General features: G+C 47.4%; 1 pseudogene; it reads left to right on the top strand.

Moving 5' to 3' along the window:
• LOC109388382 (fasciculation and elongation protein zeta-2-like) overlaps window positions 1–8569 on the top strand; it is a 12920-nt pseudogene extending 4351 nt beyond the window's left edge.
• Window positions 8570–9366: the final 797 nt, after the last annotated feature.

The raw sequence follows: 9366 nt of genomic DNA, 5'->3' as shown, positions 1-9366 counted from the left end.
GGGGAGACCCTGCCACACCCCAGATGCCCACACGCTGGTGGGAGGTGGAATGGAAAAGGGTGCATTCTCTTTCTGGATGTCACTGAATCCCCTCCTCAGAAGGAGACAAAGTCTGGAGTGAGGCTGGCACTTTCTGAATGGGCACCCATGTGGATGAAGAATGCCAGCGGGAGACCCTCTTTATATTTTCTAGGCAAAAAGGCAGGTGATGAGAGGACATATCTGCTCCTGAGGTTGTGCTCTGCGATGGACGAAGACCAGAGCAGCCGACCGTGCAAGGTGATCGGCGGCTACCTTTGCAGACCACAAACGATGAAGCTTCTAGAATGGTTTACGGACTGCACAAGGAAGGGGTAGCACGAGACTCCATGGGGGGACACCTGGCCTCCATCTCTGAGCCACAGCGGGGTGGAGACGATGGTTGTGGAATCAGCTACCTGCTTCCAGGAGAACATGAATTTGGAGAAACAAATTAACAACCTGGTGCAGGTCAGTGAAATGAAAACTCCCGAGTAATTATGGCAGTATCGGTTTGGGCATGAATCCGATCAACTGCCCTGCCTACCACCTCTTTACTAAGGCAGATGTGGCCGGAAGTCATGTTCTCATGGGCCACGTGGTTCATTGTGTCAACCTGTGATTCTGCTCAATGAAATCTTTTCCTCTGAGCATCTGAATGGCTCTAACACAAAATTGTTTATAGGGCTGCAGCAAAGACCTATGGGATGGCTCCCACAGACCTCACATCTATAATAGTTCAACCAAGACTCAGGGGAGAGGGAGTGGGGGGGGAGACTGAGAGAGACAGGGGGGATATTTTAGTAAAGAGACTTCAAGGCCCTTAACCCTAATACACCCTTGGTGTGTGTTCTGAACATCAAACACACCCATCTCTTAAAACTCTAGGAGAAACGCAAATCACAGTGCGCTCAGAGAACACTGTTGGTGCCCGGTCTCTGGAGGAGGCTGGATGGGAGGGGGCAGCAGCCAGCCCCCCTCTCTGTGATGTCTGGATCTCCTCAGAAACGGGAAAGGGTCGGCCACCCAGCACTGGAGCACAGAGGAGCCAACAGGATGGGCAGGGGGGACGGCTGTGGACAGGTGATGAGGTCACACGGTGACTGTGCACAGAGGGTCCCACAAGCACGTGCTGCAGAGTAAAGACGTGCGATGTCCAGGTTTCCTCCAGCAACTCCACCAATCAGAGCTATAACGGGCCCCAGGAAGCTTCCTGTGGGCGCCTTAAAGGAAAGGAGTTAACACAAGTGGTTCAAAGTCACTCCTGTACTAACCATGCACTGACTGTGGCAGGAACCTGACATGCAGAGAGCAAATCCCCCAAGCTCACAGAGCCAGTGGATGGAAGAGACAGATCCCGGCCCTGTGTCTGAGCGAGAAACCCCGGGCTCCTGAGCAGGGGGTGAGCGGCCCTGCCCTGCAGAGGGGACTTCACAACCACCAGCAACATGTGCCACAGCACCTGGAGGCCTGAGAATTGGCCTGCCACCCATGGATAGGAGAAACATGTGGTCTGCAGATAGATGGCGCCACATTTTAAAGGTGTGCCTCTGGTGGAAGGGTGTACAGGTCATGTTGACTTTCGTTTCCCCTTATTTATAATTCTTCAGAAATGAACCATATGTCCACACAGCTATCATTCACCCACCTGGATAACTGTAGAAATGTCGCTATGCCTGGACATCACTCTGGTTATCTACAGAAAAATGAGCACGGGATTCTGTGGAACAAATGGCTGGACTTTTCCTAAAGGGAGTGTTCCATATCCTGGTGACATTTCTGAGTACATTATTTAGAGGAACAGAGACGGAAGGGAGGGAAAAAGAGAGAAAAAAAAAACGGAAGAAAGAAAGGAAGCTTGATATAGTTGGGAGTTTTAATGTCTCTTTATTCCTATTTTAATAGTAAATAGAGGAAACCTTCATGACAGTTGTTCCATTTAAAATGAAATTATTAGACTGTAAATTGCAGAGGCTGGAGAGCAAACAGAACAAACAAACGGAAGATGATTTCTATTTCCTTGCTGGACGGTCTGCCCAAACCAAAGAATGCAATTTAAAGGCAGGCCCTGGGAAGCAGACCACATAATACGCAGCGAGGCCAAGCCCGCTTGGGTACAAAAGACTAAAAATAAAAGAGGAAAAGGGAAAATCTATATAAAAGAGGATAATCTCGGCCCTGGGTGCACAGGGGAATTGCTTTTACTGCAACAACCAGAGAAAAGTGAAGCAACAGCATCTGAGAGCAGCCTAGTGTAGCCAGAGGTGTCAGCAGCAATATCCCTGTGCTCCGGCCTGACAACGGGGCGCGGCTGGGCCTCCCCTCACCCCGGCCCCTTCCCTTTCCCGGGGAGAACCTCCCTGCCCTTGGCGGCTCCCTCCTCTCTGCAACCTGGCCGGGCTGTAAAATGCTTTTGCTCAGTGTTCGCTCCGTAATCATCCCTGTCTCCTACAAAGCCCACAGTGTAAATGAGACGTGACACTGCTGCAGTGAGGCAGCGTTTAAATTGAAATATTATAGGAAGGGCAGCACACTGCAGACCTTTGATGTTAGAGCCTGGGTCTCAGAGGGGAGCTGTGAATACAGAAGCCATTGTCGAAGGCACACAGTTTGTCGTCATTTCCAGGAGGGAGAGGAGAGAGCAGACAGAGTCAATAAAAATAATCCCAACTGGGTGAGTAAAGCAGGGGCTGTGAACTTGCAAAGCTGGCTGACTGCACCAGGGGCCCCTAGCTTTGGAACATGCAGCCGAGGGGCGTCCCTCAGCTGATTCAAAACGGCCTGAAATACCTTATGTGTGGTGGACACATGGCCGTCATTTTCTTCTTCTTGTTAGAAAAACAAACACATAAATAGAAACCATAATAAAATCAGCCCACCAATTAAATTGTTAAAAATGTTTGAAAATGACCCCGGTTACTAAAAATATGGAGGGAAGGTCATGAAGATGGGGAAGATAGTGGGGTGAATCCTCCCCAACCCCGGGAACAGTACCCAAGGATGTATTTGTGCCCTTTCATTTAGTTCAAGACACGTCAAAGATTACTTTCAAGAAATAAGTGTAATTGCTCATAACTCTAAGAATAGATGTGCTCACAGATGACATGACCTTATATGGAGAAAACCCAAAACATAAAAAAAATAAAAGTCAGAAGAACTAATAAGCAAACTCAGAACAGTCATCACAGAATATAAAATCAACACACAACAGTGCATTTCTATACACTGATAATGAACAATCCAAAAATAAAATTAAGAAGATAATTCCATGTATAATAGCAGCAAAAAGGAATAAAGTGCTTAGGAAAAAAAACCTAACCAAGGAGGTGAGAAACTTGTACTTTGAAAACTATAAAATGTTGCTAAAAGAAATTAAAGACATAAATGGAAAGACCTTCTGTTTGTAGGGATTGGAAGACTTAATAATAAGTCAACACTGCCCAAAGTGACCTACAAATTCAGTGTAATTCTTATCAAAATCCCAACAACATACTTTTTTGGCAGAATTACAAAAATCCATCCAAAAATTCATATGGAATCTCAAGGGATCCTTAACAACCAAAAGTCTTGAAAAACAAGGACAGAATTAGAAATCTCACACTTCCTGATTTCAAAGCTTACCACAAAACTACAGAAATCAAAACAATGCGGTGTTGNTCACTGGAATATAACTCCCAGCAGTGCATATACCTGTCTGATTTATATTTGTATCCTCAGAACCTGGAAGAGCACATGACAATAATTAGTGCTAATAAATTTCTTCCAATAATTAGTGCTAGTAAATATCTTCCAAAGGTAATTGAATGAGCACAATTGTAATTTGTGTCTCTTTGTTAGTTACTAAGTTTGAACGTTTTCCATCCTTCTTTTGTGTGGATGACCAGTTCATGTCTGTGTCCTTCTTGGTATCTTGATATATATAATTTTGAATCTCTCTGAATGTCTCACACAGCCTGAAACACCCTCTAGAGAAATGTCTCAGACCATCATTTTTCGTACGCTCATTTCATTCCATCCCATAAAAGTTCGGGTCTCTTTAGTGGTTCCGTCTGCTTCTGCGCAGAACGACCCAAGTAAAGCCAGGCCACACGTGGCGTCATGAGAGGCAGTTTCATCCATGCACGCGCACAGAAACGGGCCACTCTGCTGTGCTGCTTCCTCAGCACAGAGGGACTGGCATCAGCCTTGAGTCTGAGAGGCATGCGGCGTGCTGAACGCACTTCCCCTTGGGCTGCGAGTAGAGACGTCACAGCTGAGTGGTCCCTGAGTCTGGGAGCCTGTCCCCATGGGCTCACTGTCTGTTCAGCAACAGCAGATTATTATAACGCACCTATTGGAGGGGAGGCTTGCATCCCGGGGCCCCCCGGTGAGGTGTTTATGATTTGTTCAGCGGCATTAGTGAATTTTGCTCAAATGTGCATTGGACCATGTTTCTGCACATTTCATGAATAATTAAAAATGAAAGTCTAAACGTTTCATGTGCAGGGATCTGCACATGAGTCTCATAATAAGCACTATCACCCAAGGTCTTTGAACTTAACCAAGAACACAGGGCATTTCAACAACAGCTTGTTTATAATTTGGGTTGTGCATGAGAAATTCAAATCCCTCCTGAAAAAGGTGATTCATGGGATCTGAGTTCTTAAAGATAGTGGATTTTAACAAAAAAGAAGCAAGAAAAAGAAAGGGAGGAAGAAAGAACAAAAGAAAGCTTTAAATTATTCAAATGGATGTTTTCATCTAGCTTATACTGAAGCCCGAATACATTCTAATATTTGAATGCCCTCTATCTGTTGTCATCTATAAAGGCTAATGTATTTTCTACTGTATGATAAAACTGTTTTTTTTTTTAAAACAATCACTTCGACCTCTCTGCCAAGGAGTAATTGGAGTTAAGTGATGTGGTGTCCTTGGGGAACATTGTTCCCCAGGAGCACGGCCTCACATTTTCACAGGGAAGTTGCTCAGAGTAGATGTACTCTGAGGCGCCCTCGGGGCAAGCACCTGCCCTCGCCTGGGGACCCCCCGCAGGGCCATCGACACTTCCTCCATCTTTCCTGCTCCTGCCCACCAGGAAGTCTCATGGATCTGATGACATCCCACACACACCGGCTGGCACTCCCTCTTTGGTCTTTGCTCTTAATGCTTATTGTCAAGCCCAGAGCCTCTGCAAACGGGCCTCAGATCCCCCACCATCCCATACCCTCAATGCCCCCATTCTCCCCAAAGGAGAAGTCACAGGAAGAGAGGCCCGGAGCAGATCCCACCTCACTGCTTTTGAAGGGAGTGCAGCCCTGCTTGTCCTCGGCCTTCCAGCCTCCAGGCTGTAAGAGAATAAATGTCTGTTGTTTAAGCCACTGGGTCTGTGGCGCTGTTATGTCAGCCCCAGGGGATGAGCACATGCCCCACTAGCTTGGCACACCCATCTCTTCTTTGTCACATGAGCATTACAATGTGGAGCCAGAGAAGTTGTGGGACATTTGAGTGTTGACCCAGATGCTTTAGTTTGGAATCACAGATTTTAGATCTGGTTAGGATGATGAAGATAATGCTATCCAACCCTTTAATCTGAACAGATAACTGAGGCCCAGAGCGACTAGGGAACTTGCCAGGACATGAGGACTAAAACCAGTCGTTATTAGCCTAGAACCCAGGCCACCCAAGTCCTGAGTCAGTGTTCTCTTTATTTCCTGGTTCTTTTCTTTAAACTTGTATTCCAAGCTTATAGAAAGAGCCCGCTGATGGGGAGACCCTGCCACACCCCAGATGCCCACACGCTGGTGGGAGGTGGAATGGAAAAGGGTGCATTCTCTTTCTGGATGTCACTGAATCCCCTCCTCGGAAGGAGACAAAGTCTGGAGTGAGGCTGGCACTTTCTGAATGGGCACCCATGTGGATGAAGAATGCCAGCGGGAGACCCTCTTTATATTTTCTAGGCAAAAAGGCAGGTGATGAGAGGACATATCTGCTCCTGAGGTTGTGCTCTGCGATGGACGAAGACCAGAGCAGCCGACCGTGCAAGGTGATCGGCGGCTACCTTTGCAGACCACAAACGATGAAGCTTCTAGAATGGTTTACGGACTGCACAAGGAAGGGGTAGCACGAGACTCCATGGGGGGACACCTGGCCTCCATCTCTGAGCCACAGCGGGGTGGAGACGATGGTTGTGGAATCAGCTACCTGCTTCCAGGAGAACATGAATTTGGAGAAACAAATTAACAACCTGGTGCAGGTCAGTGAAATGAAAACTCCCGAGTAATTATGGCAGTATCGGTTTGGGCATGAATCCGATCAACTGCCCTGCCTACCACCTCTTTACTAAGGCAGATGTGGCCGGAAGTCATGTTCTCATGGGCCACGTGGTTCATTGTGTCAACCTGTGATTCTGCTCAATGAAATCTTTTCCTCTGAGCATCTGAATGGCTCTAACACAAAATTGTTTATAGGGCTGCAGCAAAGACCTATGGGATGGCTCCCACAGACCTCACATCTATAATAGTTCAACCAAGACTCAGGGGAGAGGGAGTGGGGGGGGAGACTGAGAGAGACAGGGGGGATATTTTAGTAAAGAGACTTCAAGGCCCTTAACCCTAATACACCCTTGGTGTGTGTTCTGAACATCAAACACACCCATCTCTTAAAACTCTAGGAGAAACGCAAATCACAGTGCGCTCAGAGAACACTGTTGGTGCCCGGTCTCTGGAGGAGGCTGGATGGGAGGGGGCAGCAGCCAGCCCCCCTCTCTGTGATGTCTGGATCTCCTCAGAAACGGGAAAGGGTCGGCCACCCAGCACTGGAGCACAGAGGAGCCAACAGGATGGGCAGGGGGGACGGCTGTGGACAGGTGATGAGGTCACACGGTGACTGTGCACAGAGGGTCCCACAAGCACGTGCTGCAGAGTAAAGACGTGCGATGTCCAGGTTTCCTCCAGCAACTCCACCAATCAGAGCTATAACGGGCCCCAGGAAGCTTCCTGTGGGCGCCTTAAAGGAAAGGAGTTAACACAAGTGGTTCAAAGTCACTCCTGTACTAACCATGCACTGACTGTGGCAGGAACCTGACATGCAGAGAGCAAATCCCCCAAGCTCACAGAGCCAGTGGATGGAAGAGACAGATCCCGGCCCTGTGTCTGAGCGAGAAACCCCGGGCTCCTGAGCAGGGGGTGAGCGGCCCTGCCCTGCAGAGGGGACTTCACAACCACCAGCAACATGTGCCACAGCACCTGGAGGCCTGAGAATTGGCCTGCCACCCATGGATAGGAGAAACATGTGGTCTGCAGATAGATGGCGCCACATTTTAAAGGTGTGCCTCTGGTGGAAGGGTGTACAGGTCATGTTGACTTTCGTTTCCCCTTATTTATAATTCTTCAGAAATGAACCATATGTCCACACAGCTATCATTCACCCACCTGGATAACTGTAGAAATGTTGCTATGCCTGGACATCACTCTGGTTATCTACAGAAAAATGAGCACGGGATTCTGTGGAACAAATGGCTGGACTTTTCCTAAAGGGAGTGTTCCATATCCTGGTGACATTTCTGAGTACATTATTTAGAGGANCCGGGCGCCGAGCCCCCGAGCCCCCGAGGACGGCCCATCACCAAGCGCGGCCTCCCGCAGGGGGCGAGGGTGGGAACGCCCGATGGGTAACTGCGGGAACGGAACGCCTGCGGACTGGAAGTCCACCCCAGGACCTTGCACCTGCCAGAGAAAGGGACAGGCGACAGTTTGCTCTTCGGTACGTCAGACGGGGCGGAGTTGAGAGAACCGCTGGATATGCATTCGATCACCGTCTCCCGTGTTAATGACGAGCCCTCCTCACTGCAGATCAGGTTATTGAAGAAATCGAAGAAATGATGCAGGAATCACCAGACCCAGAAGTTGATGAAACGCCCCCACAGCCAGATCGGCTTTCGATGCTTTCCCAGGAAATTCAAACTCGCAAGAGGCCTAGCACACGCAGTTATGAAGAAAGAGTAAACAGGCTTATGTATCTGAACTAAAGGAGCTACTGGAGGAAATTGGGACTGCCATGAAGGCATACTCTGAAGAGCTGGTGCAGCAGTTGGCTCTGCGAGATGAACTGGAGTTTGAAGAGGAAGTGAAAAACAGCTTTATTTCTGTTCTCATTGAAGTACAAAACAAACAGAAAGAGCACAAGGAAACAGCCCCCCCAAAAAAAGAAACTCAAGAACGGCAGCTCTCAGAATGCGAAGAGCCAGAGAAGTCTCATGCCCGGCACACGCTTCTGCGTGGAAGGGGCCTCCAATGTCACTCAGAATGGCCTCCGCCACCCCTTTGGAAATTCGGGTGGAGAGAAACAGAATTTGACAACAGTCATTCCTTATGAGAAAAAAAATGGACCACCATCTGTTGAAGATCCTCAAATATTAACAAAAATTCTTTGTGCCATGAAAGAGGACAGTGAAGAAGTTCCGAGCTTGTTACCTGATTATATACTGAAAGTTCTGTGTCCTACCTAGGGCACCATCGCTGCAGGAGCAGTTTTATCACTCGTGGACTACAAGCTAGATTTCCTAGAGCATTCCTCTGAACGCTGGCTACCATGACCTTCCTGCTATTGGAAACTCAGCACACTTGAACTTGGGTTTGTGATTCAGTGTTATTAGATCATGCCTTCACTAATTCTTTATATTATGAACCAAGAGAAATATGGCACTATTTTGAATTCTACAGATGGTTTTTTTGTTAAATACTAACAATTATGACCTCTTCTCCAACTTTGTAGAGTAAGGGGGAGTAATATTAATTATGCATGTGCAGTTATAGTTTTCATTACCTGACAGTATGCCCATTTGAGTTGTGGCCTCCTAGATCTAAACTGCACTGAACTGGATTAAAGCGCTGAGAGATTTTTACTATAGGTACCCCTCAGTGATGGCAAAAACCAACACTGATTTTTATAAGAGAATTGTAGTGTAAATATCACCTACCAGTATTGTCCAGAGACTGAAACTTAACAGACGTGGCTGTTTTCAGAAGAGGCAAAACCAGAATGTGTTATCTGAGCTTAATACTTAGTGACTATTGAATGCGTTGGCGATGCCTGGTTTTAGAGGTTGCTGGTGTCTTACCATTGTTCAAACTGTAACCATTAAGTTGCCATGTACTTTCAGAGCCTTGTACTGGTTAACTCTAGATGTTTGTGGTTTGTTTCATGTGTGTGTGAAGAAGTGTCCTCTCCTCTATGGTGCTTAAGAAACCAAATGCTGCAGCATCGCCCACGTCCCAGTACCGTGTTATATTTTATTCATGCCTGTGTGTTTTCCTAAAGTACTAATTCTAGAAACAGCTACTCATGGATACATCACTAGTCATGAGCCTA

The sequence above is a fragment of the Hipposideros armiger genome, unplaced genomic scaffold, assembly GCF_001890085.2.
Source record: "Hipposideros armiger isolate ML-2016 unplaced genomic scaffold, ASM189008v1 scaffold_193, whole genome shotgun sequence".
Lineage (NCBI taxonomy): Eukaryota > Metazoa > Chordata > Mammalia > Chiroptera > Hipposideridae > Hipposideros > Hipposideros armiger.
The sequence above is the reverse complement of the archived record's forward strand: the minus strand, read 5'-3'. Positions and strand labels throughout refer to the sequence as shown.